A 22,852-nucleotide genomic window follows, 5' to 3' on the forward strand; every position below is an offset into this window, starting at 1 on the left:
CCTCTCATCACGTGAGCAGAGTTCGGACCGCCCATCACCCCACAGGAGGCTGTGTATCTTAAGAGTGAAGCAAGTTATTTGTCAAGTTAGACTGGTGATGGGGGATCCTCTGAAGCACTTTCAAAGCACTTATTTGACGTATTTTGAGTTCAAGAAAAAGGAAGACTTTTATTGACAAAAGGTACGTGAGAAATTTGACAAGTTATAAAATTTGTTGACTTCGTCACAGACAATAGATTTAAGATGGTTTAGGGATGCATATTCATTTTATATGGATATCTGCGTGTAGTTTCAGTACACATGACTGAATCATCATAAAAAAAGCCTAGTTAATGTGCCTTCCTCGAATATTGCATGTAAAATGCAGGTCACAGATTTGTAATCTGTGTAAAATAGTTAAGGTCAGTGATTGAAGAGGGAGAGATCAGAGAGACATGACGTACTCATACTTTTTAAAATTTAAGTAAAGCACTTTTTATGCAAAGAAAACCGAACGGGGACTGTTAATTCCTAGAGCTGAAAGGCTTTAGCTGAAATGTAAGACAGGGATGTAGGCTCTGTATACTATAGTGTGTATAGAGTACAGTGGATCTCCAGAGTATCTACAGAAACTGAAGTAGATAATAATCAAATGCTCTCGTTTGTAGAAGGGTGGGCGAGCAGTTAGGCTTATCAGAGGGTGGTGCTAAGCATTTGTTGTACACACACACAGTCAAGAATTGAGGCACACGCTCAATGACTAACTCCAGGCCAATGTTTTATGTATAAAAAATACTTTGCCACTTTATTTCTAGAACCAAAAGGATCTTTGTTGCAGGTAAGTACAGTCTCAAGAATGAATCACTTCCCAGTATCAAATGCACTTTGTTTAGAATTCACAGGTAAAACAGTTTACAGGTAAGTAATACTTTTCAGTTTCAAAAGTAGACAGTTCAATTTCTCATAGAAAGCAATGCAGCCCTAGGGGAGGAAAAGTAACAACCCAGTTCACAGGTATGTACTCAATTTACAATCCCAGTCTTTGGGGATTAAGGTGTCCACAGGGCAAAGTTTAGGAAAACACTGAGTGTCCACCACCAGCAACACAGGGCCAGCTGGGTGCAGAGGTCAAAGTTGGTGTCGGGCACCCAATGGAATCCTATGGAGTCAGGGGTGCTTAGAAAGAAACGGCTTCCAGGTAAGTACCCATGACTTCAAGGCACAGACCTGGGGGGATTTAGTTCAGCACTGGGGGTGGGGGGCATAGATCAGCACCAAACACACACCGGCAGGAGGACGGCTGGGTGCGGTGGGAAAATGTTTTTCAGTTGGGGAAACCTGGGGGTCACATAGATGCTGCAAGCTTGGTCCAGGTAGTCGGCAGAAGACGACCAATGGCTGGACAGGTAATTAGAGAGCCCACTGGACTTGCTGGACCATCGGTTTTGTTCCCCAAGAACATGGGGGCTGTGGGTGCAGGGGTACCTTTAGGTGTCAGAAATCTTCACTGGATGCAGTCGCGGTCATGGGGGTCCTCTGGATTTAGGCTGCAGGCGCTGTCGTGTTGGTCAGAAGGGGTCAACTCAGGGTAGACTCGAGGTCAGAATCGCCTGGAGAACCTTTGTGGACCAGTGGGTCACCTGGACATGGGCCGTGGGCGTCAGGTGCAGAAGGGGCAGGGCTTGCAGATCTGGAGCAGTTCTGGAGTTCTTCTTGGAGGTTTCTTTGTGGACATGGCAACTGTCCTCGGGAGATCTTGGTCTTTGGGTAGGCAGCCAGTCCTTTGGGGGTTTGTATAGATCACTGGTCCTGCAGGATGCATCGTTCTCTTGTAACATGAGTCTTGAAGCTGAAGACAGGCCGGTAGGGCTAAGGCCAAGTCATTTGTCGTCTGGAGTCTTCTCTGCTGGTGCGGCTCTTCAGTCCTTCTTCATCTTTTCAGGTCACCAGGAATCTAAAGAGCAAGGTTTGTGGGTGCCCCTATATACTAGATTTAGGGGCATTACAGGTCTCAATGGGTGGTAGCCAATGACTACTGTCCCCGAGGGTGGCTACACCCTTCTTGTGCCCACTCCCTTTAGGGAGGGGGACACATTCCTAACCCTATTGGCTATCACCCTCCAAAGCAAGATGGAGGATTCTGCCAGAAGGGGTTCACCTCAGCTCTAGGCACCCTAGGGTTGGTCCCAGCTGGGGTGGACACTCCTCCTGGTATTTTCTAATTTTCCCACCGGACCTGCCACCAAAAGTGGGGCCTGGTCTGGGGGGGTAGGCATCTCCACTAGCCTTTGAGGCTCACTGCCAAGTGTTGCAGTTCCTGCAGGGGCCAGTGTGAAGCATCTCTCACCCAGAGCAGGCTTTGTCCATGACCCCAGGGAGCACAAACGCTCCCACCCCATAGGGTCAGAAACTTGCCTTTTAGTGGTACACTGGCACAGACCTGTCAGCCTTACAGTAGCTGATTGGGTGAAATACAGGGGTCATCTCTTAGATGCCCTCTGTGTGCATGTTTCAATAAATCCAACACTGGCATTAGTTTGGGCTTATTATTCTGAGAAGTTTGATACCATACTTTATAGTCTTCAATGAAGCCATCATGGAGCTGTAGAGTTTGTAATTACAAACACCATGCCCATACACTCTATATGGCCACACTGCACTTAAGATGTCTAAGATTGGACTTAGACACTGCATGGGCATATTGCTCTTGCAGCTATGCCCTCACCTTGTGGTATAGTGCACCCTGCCTTAGGGCTGTAAGGCCTGCTAGAGGGGTAACTTACCTATGCCACAAGCACAACACGCACAATCTGCAATGGCAGTGTGCATGTGTTTGGTGAGGGGTCCCTTAGGGTGGCACAATATATGCTGCAGCCCTTAGATACCCTTCCTGGCCACAGGGCCCTTGGTACCACTGATACCTTTTACAAGTGACTTAGCTGTGTGCCAGGGGTGTTCCAGTTGTGGGAGCAATAGTACAGTTTAGGGAAAGAACACAGGTGCTGGGGCCTGGTTATCAGGATCCCAGCACACAGTCAAGTTAGCATTAGATATCATGCAAAAAGTGTGGTGGTGGGGGTAACCATGCCAAAAGGGGCACTTATCCACAAGGGAGTCTCCTGTGCTGTGAAACCGAGGGTGGGTCAGACAGCTAAACAAGCCTTCTTTCCTGCTTGCCTGAAAGAAATGAAAATGTGCATGTCATAGTTAGACTCTTGGGCGGTCATTCTGACCCTGGCGGTCATGGACCGCCAGGGCCGGGGACCGCGGGAGCACCGCCAACAGGCTGGCGGTGCTCCCAAGGGCATTCTGACCGCGGCGGTATGGCCGCGGTCAGAGACGGAAAACCGGCGGTCTCCCGCCGGTTTTCCGCTGCCCTGTGGAATCCTCCATGGCGGCGCAGCTTGCTGCGCCGCCATGGGGATTCCGACCCCCTCACCGCCATCCTGTTCGTGGCGGTTTTGACCGCCAGGAACAGGATGGCGGTGAGGGGTGTCGTGGGGCCCCTGGGGGCCCCTGCAGTGCCCATGCCAATGGCATGGGCACTGCAGGGGCCCCCGTAAGAGGGCCCCACAAAGATTTTCAGTGTCTGCCATGCAGACACTGAAAATCGCGACGGGTGCTACTGCACCCGTCGCACCCTTCCCACTCCGCCGGCTCCATTCGGAGCCGGCTTCCTCGTGGGAAGGGGTTTCCCGCTGGGCTGGCTGGCGGCCTTCTGGCGGTCGCCCGCCAGCCCAGCGGGAAACACAGAATAACCGCGGCGGTCTTCTGACCGCACAGCGGTATTCTGGCGGCTCCCGCCGGCACCGCGGTTACCGCGGCCGGCGGGAGTCAGAATGACCCCCTTGATCTAAGCAAGACTGCGGGTTTAGTTATGATAGCACTTTTGTGTGTAGGCGACTAGGTCAACTCTACAACAAGTCACAACTTTTGGCCCAACCCTCCTGGCTCACAAGCAGTACCTCACCAAAAACCCAAACAGTAAAAGGTGATCGTCTGGCAGCCTTAATGCATTGCCTCTAGTGTGCGACATCTCAGGGAATTCGTGGTTAAACGGAGAATACCCTTTTCTCACATGAACAATAAGTCTCAGTCGCACACAGGCAATAGAGGAGATGCAGTAAAGTTTTCAACAGGTTTTATTAACAAGACTTCAATCTACTTTAAAATGCATGAGCTGCAATGATTAGGATAATGAACAATGAAACAAACAGAATAGTAAAGATGAGAGTCCTGAATACAAAGACCCCCACCATCTTAAAATAAACATGAGATGTAAAATATCTCTAAAACCCTAGCATGATGAACCTAATCTCTAACCTAAAGAGAGCTAGATGTGATAAACCTAATCTGCCAGTACCATGTCCATGAGAAGAGCCCTCCAACCCTCGTTACCTTGGAATGAGGTTTCCAGATCAGACTACATGGGGACACGAAGGCTGGGTCTGCATCAAGGCGACGTGTAGCATAGATAGCGTTGATGGCATCTGGTAGGATTCCCTCTGATTTCCTTGTCTGTGTGAGATGTATTTATACAGATCTAGTAGGACCCCTGATGCAGGTATGTTCTCAAACAATAAATGCCTTCTTAGCTTGGGGTGGCAATTATATAAACAATTCCCTCCAAAAGTACATTATGTTCCTGTCACACATAAGTGGGAAAGGGCATGATGTGAATACCTAAGTATATAACTTGTCTTTGACTCTAATAGTCATGCCTTCACAGATTTGCACTCATAATGTGAAATCAAAAATCTTCCTAGCTATAAACATAGCAGCCATTTTGGAAGAAATAATTAATTAAATGTGCTAAAACAGAGCAAGCTAAGTAGGTTAAAAGTCACTAGGTGACGGGGGCACAGGTCTGCATGCTAGAAGGCTAAGCAAACTTTTGATTCCCAATAAAAGTAAATAAGACCCACTACGTGCACAACTAGTTAATCTGCAATTGTTTAGAGTGATTGGAAGCCAGAATTGGATGTAATTGATGAAATCCCACTTGAATCTGATTGACGGCACAGATGTATTCTTTTTGAGTGGTATAGCAAGGTTGTTATCAGCTGACAAGTAAACTGCGTGCTTTAAAGGTCAGTTCTAAAAAATGCACTGTGTACAGTTTGTGTTATACAATAATCTATATTTTGCAAGCACTTTTTTTATCAAACTATTTAGTGCTTTTTTCACTGCCTACCTTATACTGTGCATAATGCAAGTTTAAAATAATAATTTACATATTCATAGAGCTTTCTGTCACAAACTGGGAGCTCGTAGCACTAAACATACCCAAGTGACTACTCTCCACTGCACCAACCAGGATTCAGTTTTGTGGCTCCCTGGGTACAGACACAAACCCCTGCAGTGCATTAACTAATAGCAGTTTCACAATTTACAATAGTGTATTTCTCCGATTAGCTTACTTCACATTTATTTTTTATTTAAGCTGTGCCTTATTTTATATTTAGTCACCTGAAGGTGCAAGACTGACAAAAGTCACAGAATATTTTTTTTAGCCACTCCTCTAACTCCACCCCTAAGCCCACTCACTCCTCCCCTCTTTGTGCACAGCATCACAGTTCCCATACTATTTAAAATGCTCTACGACTGTCTGTTAAGGTGTGTTAATGAGTCTACTGCAGAGGTCCATGCACAATTTCTCTAACAGCAAAATTAGATGATGAGCATTGGAATATATAGTTTTCTGTATAGTGTAGTACAATCTGTAACAGTAATTTGAAAGCAAGCTTCAAAATATGCAGATTGTCTGTATAGCTTTCCTACGACTTTATGACCTTTGTCACACTTGTAAATAACATTTATAAAAGAGTAGCCCGTAGGTCACAAGTTACAATAATGGTAAAGTAGGTAAGTGTGTTATTCGGCAGCTGCAAACACTTGCCTCTGACCCACAAAGTATAACTTTGAATCATTGAAGGTTTGAATTGATGCTTTTATTATTATATTCGGATAAAATGTATTATATTGTGTAGTAATAAACAAATAATAATTGCAAAAACTATCCAGTTTGTAATATTCGTTACATAAATGTATACAAATAGTGTAATTACACACACACCTGGTAACAACATATCACACATAGGCTTATATATCTTACATAGAAACAGAGCTGATGAAAGTCTAAAATACTTTCAGACTGGGTTTATCTCTTGGCATGTTGTGGAATGTCATGTTCACATACATGCCAACATTTGGAAAGCAGAAAGAAGGAGGATTTCAAAAAATATTCGGTAGGGATTTGCTTTCCACATTGACTTCTTGTATAGAAATGGAGTAAATTTCAGCCGGGCAGGAGGTGGGGAGCAAGAGGAAAGCTAAATTAAAGTCATTTTCTCTTTTACAATCAGGATTCCCCCGCCTACGCTGGGTCTTAAGGCATGTACTTGCTGACTATAAATTTGCTTTCTTCTTAGTACTGATGAATCCAGTAGCAAAGTGTCAGTGTCCAGCGGTGTTCTGTTGACCAGCAGCTGCTCTCAGCTAGGGCACAATTTGGACAAAAGGAATTACTTATTGTCCAGTTGGGAAACTGCCCTACCCCTCCCCTTCAGGCTTCTGCACAAATAAACACACTGAAAGTGTGTGGGTGCTACTGGATGCATCTTGATATTTGCACATTCAACGAGGACACGGTTGGGACAATTCATGGGAGTCAGCAAAGAAGCCAGTTCATGAGTAACTAATGAATCCAGAATCCAGGCAGTTACCACTCTATTTCAGCACTGATAAAACCTAATTTAAGATTTTTAATAACTGCTCTTGAAACGGTTGCATTCAGTCTTGTAAAGCTGTTGGATTTGTTTTTACTTCATGTTCCCATGGCACATTGTATAAGCTTTTTTACATTAATTAAACTGCATCTACAACTAGTACAGGAAGGCACTGCTGCATTATTAGAGGTGTGAGAGGCTACATCCTGATGGTGGGAGGGCTGAGTCCCTGCTGCATTTATAGAAGGGAAAGGGAAACTACTAGTGCGAGGGAGATCTTGCTGTAGTAAAGAAAGGGTGAGGGACATTAGTGTAGTAATGGGAGGGAGAAAATCCTGCTGCATTAAGTAGTGTTAGGAGCCCTTGTTGAACTACATAGCCAGCCTCCAAGGACACAAAGTTAGCTAGTTTGGCATCTACTTTCATTAAAACTGATTTCTGGTGTGCTGCTGAGATAGGACAGTTAGTATTGTTCAACAGACATGGTGCTGTTTGTGTCCGTTCTATCAAGATATCGAAAACAATTAACTGCCAGATACCTTAACTGTTTTCACCATTGCAGTGATTTTTGTTTGAGGCCTCTTAGAAATTGGGTCTCTAGTTGACAGAGGTATGCACCCTGTCCAAGTAGGGACCACTACAATCCTAGCCAGGGTAAATCACACACAATCCAGATTATCCTGTGCTCACCCTCTGGTAGCCTGGCACAGAGCAGGCAGCCTTAACTTAGAAGGCAGTGTGTAAAGTATTTGTGCAATAACTCATTCAGTAACTCAGTGGAAACAGCACAAAAAGTACTTCACACCAGTGTAGGAAAATAGATAATATTTATCGGAATAAAATAAGATAAAAATGACAGAAATCCAAAATGCACAAGTCAAGGTATCACTTTTTAAAGGTTTAAATGCATCTCAATCCTTAAGAATCAGTGGGTATATCCTTATAACACACAGTACCCGGGATGCGTCAAAAATAACAACACACAGGGTCGCAGAGGAGGAGATGTGTCCAAAAAAAAGGTGTTGCGTCAGATTTACTGGCGCGGCACAGACAATAAGTTGTTTCTTTCCACGTTGCAAGGGGATGCGTCGATTTCCGTGAGTGCAGCATTGGTTCCTCACTACGATTCTAGGATATTGTGATGCCCAGAGATGATGGGTTGAAAATCCTTGATGCACTGGTAAGAAGGAACAGGTGCTGCGTCGATCCAGTAGGTGATGCAGTGATTTGTCAGCTGCAAGGCAGGCGCTGTGTCGATTTCTGCAGGCATTGCATCGATTTTCCAACGCACTGGGATTTTCTTCTCTTTCGTGAAGTCTTTGTGGCCCTGAGATATCAGAATAGAAGGCAAGCTCAATCCAAGCCCTTGGAGAGCACTTGTGGGGAAGGCAGAGTCAGGAGCCAGCAAATAACAGGGCAACAAGTACAGCATCAGTCATTCTCAGCAAAGCAGTCCAGATGAGTCCTTTGGGCTCCTGCCCAGGAGACCCATTCAGTATGCAGACGAATGCAGAGGTGACTGAGTGTCCTGTCTTTATGGCTCTCTGGGTAGTGTGCACAAGGACAGCTGTCAACCAGCACAGCTCAAACGTGGATTGGAGACAGGCTGTAAGGCACAGATGGCAGTAAGTGCAGAGAAATGCCCACTTTCTAAAAGTGGCATTTCTAAAATAGTATTATTAAATCCAACTTCATCAGTAAGTAGGGTTTTACTTACATAGCACGGTTCCTTATGGGTTACCTAGGGCCTACCTTAAGGGTGACCTATATGTAGAAACAGGGGAGTTTAAGGCTTGGCAATTAGTTTTAAATGCCAAGTCGAAGTGGCAGTGAAACTGCACACACAGGTGTTGCAATGGCAGGCCTGAGACATGGTTAAGGGGCAAATTGTGTGGGTGGCACAATCTGTGCTGCAGGCCCACTCGTAACATTTAATTTACAGGCCCTGGGCCCCTCTAGTGCACTTTACTTGGGACTTACAGGTAAATTAAATATGCAAATTAGGTAGGAGCCAGTGTTATTATGTTTAGGGGTGAGAGTACATGTTCTTTAGCACTGGTCAGCATAAAGAGGGTAAGAAAAATGGAGAGAGGCAGGCAAAAAGTTGGGAGATGACCACCTTAAGGCTGTCAGGTATAACGAAACCCTTTTATGTCAAGGCGTTTTACTTGAAAAGACTTCGGTGAACGATTGATTCTCTTTTAATATTTTGCAGATTTTGCTGTGCATGGTATGTTCAGCCGGTGTGTCCATCACATTACAAACCCCCTCATCAGTGGAACAACAAAGGCCCCCTCAGCCCCTGTGGTGCAGGGGGCCTGCCGAGCTCCAACCCCCCCTCTTCCCCAGCACAGTACACTGTGCATGGGCGTTAGGCCTCTGACTGGGTCCAGGGGGGGATGGGCCCCCTCCAGGTACTTTGCAGGGGGTGCTCTGAAGCTTTGTTACGCCACTGCCCACATAAATGTTTGATAAGTTGAGGTTTATTACCTAATTAAATGCTTGCATAGTCTCTCTACTAGGTGCCTGGCTACCCTGGGAATCAGGCTCAGAGTTTCAACCTTACTTTTTGGGTATTGTCGCTAAGATTGAACACAGATCTTTTTGCTCTAGAGTTGTCTTGTTTTTTCCCTTTTATTTAAGGTATAACTCAATGTTATATGTGATTGTACACCTTCCATTTTTCTTTCTTTTGTTTCAAGCCTCGCTGTATTTTAGAATTTTTAGAATCACAATATGGTGGGGTTTCACTGCTACATGACATTCTTGTCGAACGCTGTGGGGAAGCATGCGTTACCAGCACAGTTATATCCATATGTACAACCCTCAGCTTGCCACATCATAACTATGTTTCAATGATGTCACGCTCATCACGTAATATAAATTACTTGGGCCACACCATAGCTCATGAAGCCATATCTCATAAAGGCATTGCATCTAAAGCATCTTTGTTGAATGCAATTCAAAATGCTCCAAAACCTGTTAATAAAGATACATTAAGATATATTTAAGGCTTAATAGGTAGAGGGTTATGCCTCAGCTGTTGGGCCTTTATGGAAACTTTTGAGCAAGAAAACAAGGTATGAGTGGGACACTAAACATGGCATGGATTTGAAAATGTTAAACAGTTAATCACCAAGGCTCCTTCTTTAAAGCCTTTTGAGAGTAATGCCACATGCATGGTTGGGGTTGATGCAAGTTCTATATATTAGGGTGCTGTGCTGACTCAGTGGGATAATAACAAGGAGCACACCCTTGCATTATTTTCTCATATGTTGAAAAATTATAACAGCACCATCAAAAAAGAAGCAATGACCTGCGTCTGGGCTGTTGAATAATGTAAGACTTATTTGTGAGGAAATCCTTCTGACTTATATACCGATCACAAACCATTTACTTAATGAGTCATAACAGTTATTGAAAATATTCATCCATGCTTATTTCTAAATTACAGGAATTTATTTTTGATTGTAAAGACCAGTATACTTATGCGGAAGCAGAATAGTATCTTTCACCACCCTTACCTTGGCCAGTAGCCACAACCTGGGTTTAATGGCAACCTCAACAAGATCAAGGGGTGCGTGGGGACACTAGGAAAGGGACACCAGAGAATATATCCTGCAGTGGGGAGGCCTGGGTACACTTTCTGTTTTTTTTAATGTTACTATTTACAGTAGCCCATATGTATATTAAAAGTAATAGGCAGATGTTTTCTCTCTATTTACAGTGGGAGCGTATACGCAAGTTTAAGTTTGCTGCAGAGCTGAGACCCTGTAAAGTTTAGTTAAACATCATCAACAGGTAATATGTTATACCTCTTCCAAAAAAAAAAAAACGTTAATTGTGTTTTAATGCTACCACAACTATATTCACACCTTGTTACTTCTAACAGTTCAATCCTTAAGGGTGGCACAATTCTATTGGTTGAAGTGCATAAAGAGTCTCTTCCTCTTAACATGCTCAAACCTTTTTCTTGTGCAGGAGTTCCACAAAGCTGCCACAACATGATGTAGAACATCAATGGAAACGAAGTGCCAATGGTTGCAGCATATATAAGTGAACTGCTGATCTTCCAAGTATGGGTGAAATCTTGACATTGTCTCCCTCAAATACCTGTAAAAATGGTAGGGATGCTGTGGAACATAATAATTGCAAATGTGTTGTTGTAGGTATAGATATATTACACGTATGTGATAGGCACATTTCTGACAAAGATCAGTCCAAAGATTGTGAAGAGCATACTGTCTTGAAGAGATTATTCAGAGTACATTCTTAGAGAATGGCCACATGGATAGGACCTTAGCCTCTTTTCCACATGCTGCCCCAGAATTGTCCTAGGAAAAAATGTCATAACTATAGAAAACATATGTGTGCCACCTGGGTTTGCACATGTTGGTCATCCTGGTGAAATAGAAACTAAGAAAAAAAAATGAAACAGAATTACTGGTAGCAATCTATGGGTAAAAATGTTGACACATTTTTGAATGAGCGTAAACAGTGCTTTTTTTATCAGGCTATATGGGTGGCCAGATTATAAACCATGCACAAAACATGGTACTAGTAAATTAATCAAAACTGTACAACAATATAAAAAAAAATATTCAAATTAGCCAGTGGTCAAATGGGGAGTGGATGCCACCACAAACACCCCAACTGGAGCACAGTCTAAACATGACAGATAAGCACTCAGGATGTGTAAAAAGTCCAAAGTCTTGTTAGATCTTTTTATGTTTTGTTCACAGAACTCTTAAGATCATGTACGCAGACCAGAAATTCATCACAGCTCTAGCCGCCAACACCTATTTGGTTGTTGGATAAATTTCCCATCAACTTCCTCAGGGCTGTTCCTATATTTAAAATTCAAGTACCAACTCTTCATACAAGTGCAGAAAACCAATAAACTCAATCACAATCGTAACTATGTATTCTTCAAAGTTCACTCACCCTCCAGGTGTGTATTAAAAAGCTGAACTAAACAAAATACATCAGGTGAGTACTCCATGTCTGTGGCCGCTAACAGGCATCCATCTATGTCATACAGAGGCATGTGTTAATGAACACAGATGTAAGGGTACTCTCCTGATGTATTTTGCTTAGTTCCCTTTTTTAAATTTTGGTGTTGGACAACATCACACAGTCTGTTTCTGGCAAATGGTTAAATTGTCTTAAATACTATGCTATAAAATAAGAAAACAATCCTTGGTATTGTCCTTCAAATACTTGAAAGGTGGAAAGAGAAAATTGATTCTTTAAAGAACGGGTGCAAACTGCAATAGATGTATATGTGGATATTAAAAGGTATTTGTGTGAGAAAGTTTGGAGTTATTTGTATACACCCCATTTTGTAACTGGAGTTTTCCCTTTGTTTTTGCTCAGCAGTACAGAAGCTGTTACAAGGTTAACTCCGCAGGAGTCTACCAATAAAGCTACTATCACATATCCTTTTGAAAGAAGTGTTGCTAATAAAGAAAATGTTACTAATTACACCTAGGTGTGGCAAAAGATGCAAAGAGCAAGGATTTGAGTGTTGGAGGTTGGGTAATAATTCAGAAACCACAGAAAGTACTTAAGAGAGAATTCTCTTTTGGTGTACTTGTGCAGACTGAACATGCTTCGATACAGCTGCTCCAGTAAACAAAAGTTCTGTTGTTAAATTAAAACCTAGTCAGGAAAAACATATTTTTTAATGCTAAAACAGGGTACAACTAGTCATTGTGATGGATTAGATTTCCAGCAAGTGTGATGACAGTATATGAGAGAGTAGCTGAACTCTTATGATTCCTTTTATATTAACTATAGCTAGTGATGACTCTTCTTCTGGTTCACAGAGGGAATCGTTTTAAAAGAAAATACTGCTGACTCTTCTTTCAGTTCACAGAAGTAAACTCTTCTCTCTTCCATTGGTTCACAGAGGCAATCCGTTCAAATTCTGAATTATTTTTTTAACCACTTTATTGTTATTTTCTGAAAAACTATACTATCACAGCAGAACTTTGACATTCACATATTGACACATTAGAATTGCCACAAATACAATATGTATGCAACACACTCAGGGCCTGATTTTGACCCTGGCGGACGGCGGAGGCCGTCCGCCAAGGTTCCGCCGCTGAATGACCGCACCGCGGTCAAAAGACCGTGGCGGCCATTTAGACATTTCCTCTGGGCCGGCGGGCGCTCTCCAAAAGAGCGCCCGCCGGCCCAGAGGAAATGCCCCTGCAACGAGGACGCCGGCTCAGAATTGAGCCGGTGTAGTTGCAGGGGTGCGACGGGTGCAGTTGCACCCGTCGCGTATTTCAGTGTCTGCTTAGCAGACACTGAAATACTTTGCGGGGCCCTCTTACGGGGGCCCCTGCAGTGCCCATGCCATGGGCATGGGCACTGCAGGGGCCCCCAGGGGCCCCGCAGCACCCCCTACCGCCATCCTGTTCCTGGCGGGAGACCCGCCAGGAACAGGATGGCGGTAGGGGGTGTCAGAATCCCCATGGCTGCGGAGCGTGCTCCGCAGCCATGGAGGATTCTGTAGGGCAGTGGTAAACCGGCGGGAGACCGCCGGTTTACCCTTTCTGACCACGGCTGAACCGCCGCGGTCAGAATGCCCTCGGGAGCACCGCCAGCCTGTTGGCGGTGCTCCCGTGGTCAGTGACCCTGGCGGTCACCGGCCGCCAGGGTCAGAATGACCCCCTAAGTCACAAGAGATTTAAATTGGTACAATATTTAGGAGGGGGTGTCTGCATCGGAGGCAGTACTTGAATTGGACTCTATTTTATGAAGTTCAGCTATTGTGATAAGTTTTTGGATTTGGCTGGGGGCTGTTTTTCAATAGCCTGCCCTGCTTCATAATTGTCAAAGGAAGCCATGAGGCCTCAAATTTGTCCATCCTGCCATAGAGCAGCGCAGTTAGTCTCTCAAGTGCATTGATCAACCACAGATAGCGTCTCCCCATTAAATATTTAATTGTGTAAGCATCAGAAGCACGACGACCAACAGATGAGTGATAACCATCCGATGTGGTGTAGTTACAGGGTATTGTGCATTGCAACCAAGAGATTCTCTTCTTGAGTACTTTGTGAATATGCCCTCTACTGTGTTTTTTTTTTACAGGTTTCCCCATCTTTAAGTTCTCTAGAGCCAGCCCAATGTAGCAGTTATGCAAGTCGCAAATCATTCACTCTGCTAAGGAGTCACCTTCTTGAGGGGGCGTGACTACCAGCCCAAGATGGTAGACGCTTGATTCGATAACTCCGGGCCTGTACCTCCAAATATGCCATAAATCTGGCAGACTCTCCATAGTTCTGTGTCCACAGCCCTTCATACAGTAGTGGAGAACACCAGAAAACGCATTGGGGCACCCTGCCCAGAGCCGGACTCACATCCACAGGGCCATGCTGCGACAGACTGTAGACCGTGGTGCTCCATACATCCTGAACTCAAGACCTGCTGGGCCCTATCGACTGCTAGGGTAACGGAGCAAACCCTAGAGACGCCGCACCCGGACTAATCATACAGACATGTGACATGGGGTGAGCTTGTCTTTCCAGGACAGTTGGGTCTAGTTGCCAGGTACTGGGCTGCATGGTGCCAGGGGAGGGCCCTGGTGCTGTGCGCCCGTCGCTCTGTGGAGCGGCAGCAGAGATGGGAGCTGATAACGCACATTCAAGGACTGGCCCACAATTGTCTCAGATACTTATTATTCTACGTACTTTGTATTACACCCCAGATTGACTGTAATTTACTTAAAGATTGCATATTCCTGCCAAAGGGCAGTTGATACCAGAGGGTTGTGGCTGCCATCCAAGCGACTGCGGAGCCATTTCAAAAGCCGGAACCAGATGAAAAAAACATGACACTGCCTATTACCCAGAACAGACACATGTAGTGGTCCCCCGCCACCAACCACTTACCGCCAGCTCCCTAAAGTCTCCGCTGGGGTTGCCCCGACAACGTATATTTGAAATTTGTGTCACAAGCATTGAACTAAATAATAAATTACCTCACACTTCAGATACCTGAGTATATGCACCACGCCCGCTGTCACAGAGCCTGATGATACCATCCAATTAGACTGCAAGACTGCTGCTTCAAATCACCACTCCTCAAATGTCAAGTTGATGCGGGGATGCCACAATGGTACGTACAAAAAAACAAACTACCAGGCCAAGATAAGCTATCTCACTCCTACACTCCTCCTTCAGATGGTTCCTCAATGGCACAGCCCTCAAAGACAACACCTGTGGATAAGCTGGATCTCATCCTACAGGATATCCGAGAATCAACAGCCACAATGGAAATACAACTTGGCACCCTCACCGCAGATATAAGTATCATCAGAGATGAACACTGGAAATTGACAGACAGAGTCCAAACAACAGAAAAGACATTAGCGACCCTTGCAGAACAAACCTCATTAACAACACAGTTACGCAAGCAAGTTAAGCATCTACAGGAACGTGTGGAAGACCCTGAAGGAAGGGCTTGCCACACTAATGTCCACATTATTGGCATGCCAGAAGGAATGGAAGGAGCCCCCGCAACGCAGTTTATAGAGGAATAGCTCCGCACTGTGGTGTCCACAACAGGGCTCTTATCCTTTTTCACAGTTGAAAGGGCACATAAAGGTGCCCACAAGGAAGCCGGTGCCGGATGTGCCACTGCGACCCATTGTGGCAAAACATTTGAACTATAGAGACCAAGACCAACTGCTCAGGGCGGCTAGTGAAAAGATGCCACTCCTCGCTGACAGCACAAGGATCTCCCTGTTTTCCGACTATACTGTGGCTTTACAACGGCAGCACTCCATGCTTACAGATGTGAAGAAACAGCTTCTGGTCTCACTTATGCCCTGATCTTCCCTGCAAAACTCAAAATACTCTATAACCAATGTTCCCAGTTTTTTGACTCACCGGAGGCTGCACGAGCATGGATGAACCATAATTTACCAGACTCACAGAAACTGGACACTCATGAGACCCCCCTCCCGGAGGGGGGGCGCCGACATTGTTGCCGCCATCGTGGCGGGGGAGCTCCTGAATCTTTGTTGTGAGCTACGCCGCCCCCACGCCAGGCCAGAGCAAGTCAAAGTGAGGCCCTACTCTCAGCGGCAGCCCTTCGATCGCAGTTGCACTGCCCTAGTAACAGTTCACCTGAAGGCAGCGCTCTGGATTCAGACACTGATGGCAGCCTGGCACTGTTCCCATCAATAACACCACAGACAGCAAATGACCTGTAATACCAAACGTAAGACTGCAAGCACACAGTTGAAACCGAAACATAAATGTTTTCATTACAATCATGTACCTAGCTTCCCTGATGGCCATTACCTCTTTGGACCAGATAAGAAAACTAGACATAACACTTGATTCTAATTGCTATGTGTTTCAGTTGCTACATTCAAGGTTATCCAGGCCCAGACACCTATTTAGCACTCTTTGTGGACTACATGGTAAGCATCCCACAGAACATTACTCACTGGTTGCACCCCCAAAGGCGAATGCCTACATTGTGCCTTGTACATTTTATTATGTGCACTTGAACAGTTTGGTCGAACGGTCATTGCTCGCTGGACCAAGTATTAGGGAAGTTACTGTTGCAATATAAGTCTGACATACCCACTTTAGCTGACTGGGGACAATGTTCCTGGCAATGGACACACCACGCATATCATCCCCCTTACGATGACGATCACAACTCCTAATGCTTATAGTATACTTACCTGGAATGTTCATGGCCTGGTTTCAACACACAAACGTCATTAAGTATTGGCACAGTTACACAGAAGGAAAATGCCTATCACTTACCTTCATGAAACTCATCTCACACTACATGAAGCACAAAAGCTGCGTGACAAATGGAGGGGTCAATTGTTCCATACTTCATAGTCCGCCTACGCAAGGGGAACAGCGAGATGGGTGAGAGCAGGAGTCCCTTGTCTACATCAGGAATCCAGAATAGATACACAAGGCTGATACGTACGCTTAAGAGGCCACCTTGATGGCATGCCAATACTGTTAGGATGTGTCAATGCACCCAACTCGGAACAAGATGTGTTCTTTTCCTGCCTATCTAAAGTACTAGCAGACTGGGCACACCTTCCCTGTGTACTGGGGGCAAATGCAACACAGTGATGGATACTGACTTAGACCGCTCTCACCCCAGTTACCAACCGTGAACCCGATCAAGCAGGCAAAAGCTCCATGTTGTTGGGCAGGTGGATGGGACCTTGTTGACGTCTGGCATGGCTGCAATGCAGGCATGAGAGAATACTCCTTTTACTCCCATCCACATGTGTTGTATTCCCGCTTCCCGTATACACTGACAACAGCAATCACCACATACTTTGCAGAAAACACTAATACTGCTTCCTCTACACTGATAGAATGGGAAGCCTTTAAGGCGGTAATACGCAAAGTCTCTATTGAGATGCTGGTAGGAGTCGTAGGTGAAATTCTATGCAGCCTCGTACAGGCAGAGAGCAGACAGGGCCCCTAAGAACACAAAGCTGTACACCATCCAGATGATGCCACTCACCTCCAAGATGCATGTATAACATACATCGAACTACTAGAACGGCTACGTATTATTGACCATAGAGAGTATCTCAATAAACTGCATACAGAGGTGGCCCAGGCCAGTACTCTCCTAGCCCGACTAATTAAACCTGTACAGTCACCTACCCCGGTTCTCCACATAAATACCCCGACCCTTGGCCCAGTGTATACCCAGTCAGAAATCAATCAACCATTCCAAGAATACTAGACACAACTATATACGGCACACTCTGCGAACGACCCCATAGTGGTAACATCCTATCTTGCCCAACTCACACTACCACAGGTCACACCCCCGGAACATAAACTCCTAGAAGCTCCCGTAACTACAAATGAGATAAGAGATGCTATAAAGGACTTAGCCTGCAATAAAACGCCCGGCACAGACGGTTTACCAGGTGAATTTTATTCCACATAATCCTCGCTTCTGGCCCCTCACCTCCTCACATTATATAATGACTCGCTAGAAAAAGGTATGCTTCCGCACTCCACCCACAAAGCATTAGTGACCTCCCTCCTGAAATTGGGTTGGGACACCGCAGAGATGTCCTCCTATAGACCTCTTTCACTTTTGAACACCGAATATAAAATCCTTAATAAAGTATTGGCTGGCCGGTTACTTCCCTTGCATCCACGCTTGCTACACTCTGACCAGTGTGGCTTTGTGCCCCGAGGAACACCTCCCTAATTATACGGAGATTATTTCATGTCATGGATGCTTTCCATAACCTCAACCCATATGCTGGCTGCCTTTCCTTAGACATTAAAGAAGCCTTTGATTCCCTCAGCTGAGACTTCATGCTGGCAGCCCTTACGGCCTATGGCATACCCCATATATATATATATATATATATATATATATATATATATATATATATATATATATATAAATGTAATATGGGTATACACATGGACAGATCACTCCACAGAATATCTTTATATGCAGATGACATGATCCTTTACTTTAGAGACATGCGGTGTCCCGTCGAGGAGGCAGCACAGCTTATGACCATATTTGGTGACCTGTCAGGTCTGTGGATAAACGCCAAAAAATCCAATGCTTTTTCCTTTAGTGGTCTGTTTGACGTCCCTCAGATTACATTCAAACCATTTCAGATACAACTGGCCCCACAATCGTTTTGGTACCTAGGAGTGCAGGTGTACCGTGGTCTGGAGGATCTCCTGGATGGCAATCTGGGCCATATGATAGCGGCGCTATGTTCACAGGTAAATTTCTGGAAGACGCTGTAGCTGGCCGACTGGCGCTGGCCAAAATGGTCCTCATACCTCGGCTATTATACTATTTTGTAAATTTACCAATCTTGATACCCTCACGCACATTTGCTATGCTTAACACGCTATTAATAGACCTCATATGGAGTAGGAGCTGGCATAGGATCAGCCTAGCTAAATTACAATTACCATCTGATAAAGGAGGGATGGGAGCCCCAGATATGAAATCATATTGTATGGCCAGTCAACTATAATGGCTAGAATACTGGTTAGTGGGTCATAACTTAGAATAAATTGGAAATACCCTCTACATGCTGTAAAATGGAAGATTACACACTCTACTCTGTCCAGGTTCGGCTCCTTTCTCAGATGGCCCTTTATTTCTGAAAGTTGCACTCTCCTATTGGAAGCTTGCCACAAAATACACTCTCTAGACATCCTCACCAACAAAATGCTACGTCCCTGGAGCCAACAGACATAATTGGCTGTAGGTTCCCTATTCACCGAAGGAATGGTAATACCACACCTTGAGTTTACACAAATGCATGGGCTGCCAAATATTCTTTTAACACATGCTAGTATAATTGGCCATGTACGCCACTACTGGGCCCCAGATGGAAATATGCCTGAAACACATGAGCTCCTACAGACACTACAGACTGTGGGGCATGAAAGACACCTGATTAAATGGTTATACAGAGGACTTAGGTCACAAGTGGGGACTTTACTGGACTCCCTAAGGAACAGATGGGAGCTTGATGCACACAGGGCATACACAAACGAAGATCGGACCTTCCTCTTAAGATATCCAAAACATATCTCCCGAAATACACCCTTTAAAAGTATTCAATTTTCACCTACCTCACAACACAGAGGCTGAATCTTATCTTCCCATCAACCTCAGCCTCCTGCCCATGGTGGCACTCGATGAATGCCGATTTAGTCCATATGCTATGGTCATGCCCACTCCTATCGTCTTATTGGACCAAAATCGGAGTAACATTAGCAAGCCTAACAGGAGGGAATAACTGACATACTTTGGCACAATGCATATTGGCTTGTATCCCAGACCTAAAACAGCGACTATGGCCTCCCGTTTCGCAGACATGGACTCTTGTTGGCCAAGATGTTACTAACGTGCAACTGGAAATCCTCTAGTCTCCCATCAATACACCAGTGGAGGGAGGAAGTAAAACAATGGGGATTGTCGGAGAGTCCTGCAATCTGCTATGAAGAATATAGGGGACACGATAAAAGACCAATAGCTTTACTATGGGACATTTTGTTAGAAAAACGTAACTTACAGGGCAACAATGACAATATCACTCACTATGGCATCATAAGGCCATTTCACAGATTATACTTTTACTACCATTCTCCCTTAAAATCTGTGATGTCTGTACTCATAGTTGTCGTGCTTTTGCCCAGAGCAGGACCCCAGGGAGCGGTCCTTGGCTACTTTGTAATTACCAAATCATACATTAATAGATAATTTAACGTGACAGTGTGGTTCAACACAACTCCTTAGTATTCTACATGCTCAGTTACCCGAAACTAACACAACTGTTTGTCAGCCAATGGGGGAGGGTGTGGGAGATAATGGGTTGGCTGTTATGATTGTATAGAAGTACTTTTTCGTTTTTTTCTTTGGGATAATGCAATATAACTCTTTTGTACAGGGCATTGTCAAGAACATGACGAATTACAGGTCTCGTATATCACATATGTTTTGTTACAAACTCAATATACTACTGTACCTGAAAAAAAGTAAAATGCAAAAAAGGTTCTGTTAAAACAAAGGAATCACCTTCTCCTGAATTTTTTCCAGAGAGAGCATCTCGCCGTTAAAGTAGAGACAACATAAAGTGGGAGGATTGCCATTGTTCCAGCCCCTAAAATGATGGTCATTAACCCTGGTGTGAAAATGTGGGATATAAATGATTGGAGTTAGTGGCAAAGGGAATGTAGAAGATCCCTTCTTGCATGTGATAATTTGCCAAAACTTCAATAGGATCTGCGTTGTGTCTCCCTAAGTGTGCTTGCCGAGGGAGTCAGAAGCAATAGATATTGGTATCTGGGAGAGGTATTCCTCAACATAAATCCAAACCCTATTATTGGGATTATCATTCCACTCAATTGCCAGGCGGAGCTGAGCTGATTGAATGTAGGATTCCATGTTCGGGGAAGCCTCTGCACTGCCCCTTATGTAAAGTTGCTGTGGAAAATCTACCAACCAAATGAAAGAAAGAAGTTTTCTCTGAATTTGCTCAACTATGAGTTTCAAGAATAACAATGGCAGAGTCTGTTTCACATAAGGGAGACATGGCAGAAAGTTAATTGTTACTGATATCCACCTCCCTAGCCAAGATATTTCAAGTTTGCTCCATCAATAGATGTCTTTATGTAAAACCTGCAGTAGAGGAGAGATACTCCATTGACATAGTTTCAAATTCTAAATTTAACGCTGCTAATACATGCAGCAGGAGGATAAACAGGAGACCTCTATGATTACCCATTAAATTATTAGGGTTTGCATTGATTTCATGTTGATTCAATAATCAATAGCACTTTTCATATGCTTTGTATGATTACCTGTCTAGTTGAATTACCAAACTTTTACTTTTCGTAATTATTTCATTATAAACAACAGTGTTTAAGTGTTTTATTTCCTTACTTTATTTGTTTTGTGGAAAAAGGAGATGTCATATTATATGATTTTGTATATCTTCCATTCTTATTTCTTGTGTTTCAAGCCTTACTGTATTTTACAATTTTCAGATTCATGATGTAGTCTGTTCTTCTGCTGCCTGGCAGTTATTCTCTTCGAGGAAGCAGTATGAACCTGTGGATTCTGGCACTAATCTTGCGGTCCTCTATTCTGTGACATGTGCTACGCTTCATCAGAAAAACAATAAATCTTCTTTTTCAAGCACTCTGCCGAGTGCTGGTATTTTGACTAGTTGTGACTATTTTTCATTTTTCTTTGATAAGATGCTTATGCACGTCACGTATAATCATTGCTTACTTATATTCAAGTGTGACTTTATATTTAGATTGACCATTATTAGTGATTTTTACATTAATAGTTAGGACCACAGGTACAAAGCATTTTTCTAGTCGCAAAGGGCCGATTCTGTGAATCGTCCCGTTTGCAAATAGAAAAATGCTTTTTGGGATGTACAAAGCCCAAATTGCGATTCAGTAACTTGTTACCGAATCACAATTTGGGTTTTGCTATTCGGTATTAGGAAGGGGCGTGTTCAGGGCGTCCCTTCCTAATACCAAATCTGAACGGTATGTATGATTGTTTTGTGTCCCACAGACCAATACCTACTCTTAAAAAAATGAAACTGAAACGTTCTCTTTTTCTTTTTAAACGCATCCCGTCGTTTTCCTTTAAGGAAAATGGCTGCATTACAAAAAAAACATTGCTTTATTTAAAAGTAGTCACAGATATGGTGGTCTGCTGACCGCAGCAGGCCACCACCCTTGTGATTTTTGTGATTCCCAGTGGGTCACAAATTGAGACCTACCTCATTAATATTAATGAGGTGGGTGTATTTGGGACTCACCAGGAATCGTAAAAGAAACTCTATGGAGTTTCTTACATTTGGAATTGTGATTTCCTAATTGTGATTTGCATGGAATAGCAATTAGGAAATTGCAATTCCAAACATTCGTAGATGTGGCCCTCTGTTATCATTAGAGTGTGTACACGTTAAGGTAGCCATAGTCATTGTAGGTCTCGATTTGAAAGGCCCATGTTCCATAGAACTTTGCTTTTAATGTTAAATTCTATGTGAAGGCCTCTTGAATGTATCTTTTAATGAGCTGAACAGTGATTTATAACACCTTTACATGAGACGGACATACTGAGATTTATCCTCCCTTGCAAGATACCTATGATCACCACAAAGCTGATAGTTTCCATTGTACGATTTATGGGAAAACAACTGATACTGGGACTGTTTAAATACTTAATTTTGATTGTTTTCTTTTTTGATGGAACTGTATGGAGTATCCAGATTGTTGCATGTTATGTTTTGATTGTGCATCTCTAAGTTAGACAGTCAGACTTGCTACTGTCCACCTTCGAAGGCAGATGTCCCGCTCTATGCCTCTCTTAAAACCCTATGCTTTTTCTATTACAGCTGACAGAGTTAATTTCTTGATCAAATATATTCTCCTTTGTCTGACTGGAATCTTCATTTGGTTCTGCCTTAGAAGCTTCATTTGCTGAAACCTATGGCTTAAATTTCCCCAATATCACTTGAAACCTAAATTTAGTATTAAGGAGTTTCCATTCAGGGTAAGCTAATCTTTCATAATTTGCCTACTATATTCATTAAATAACTTGGCTTTGTA

The 22,852-nt window shown here is 43.9% G+C and overlaps 1 long non-coding RNA gene across 1 annotated transcript; it reads left to right on the plus strand.

Moving 5' to 3' along the window:
* Positions 1 to 56: 56 nt before the first annotated feature.
* On the plus strand, positions 57 to 21,383 carry LOC138288599 (uncharacterized). The gene is made up of 4 exons (XR_011202481.1): positions 57 to 181; positions 10,435 to 10,508; positions 10,689 to 10,831; positions 21,266 to 21,383. It is a non-coding gene; the product is annotated as an uncharacterized lncRNA (long non-coding RNA).
* The last annotated feature ends 1,469 nt before the right edge of the window (positions 21,384 to 22,852 follow it).

The sequence above is a fragment of the Pleurodeles waltl genome, chromosome 4_1, assembly GCF_031143425.1.
Source record: "Pleurodeles waltl isolate 20211129_DDA chromosome 4_1, aPleWal1.hap1.20221129, whole genome shotgun sequence".
NCBI classification, from domain to species: domain Eukaryota; kingdom Metazoa; phylum Chordata; class Amphibia; order Caudata; family Salamandridae; genus Pleurodeles; species Pleurodeles waltl.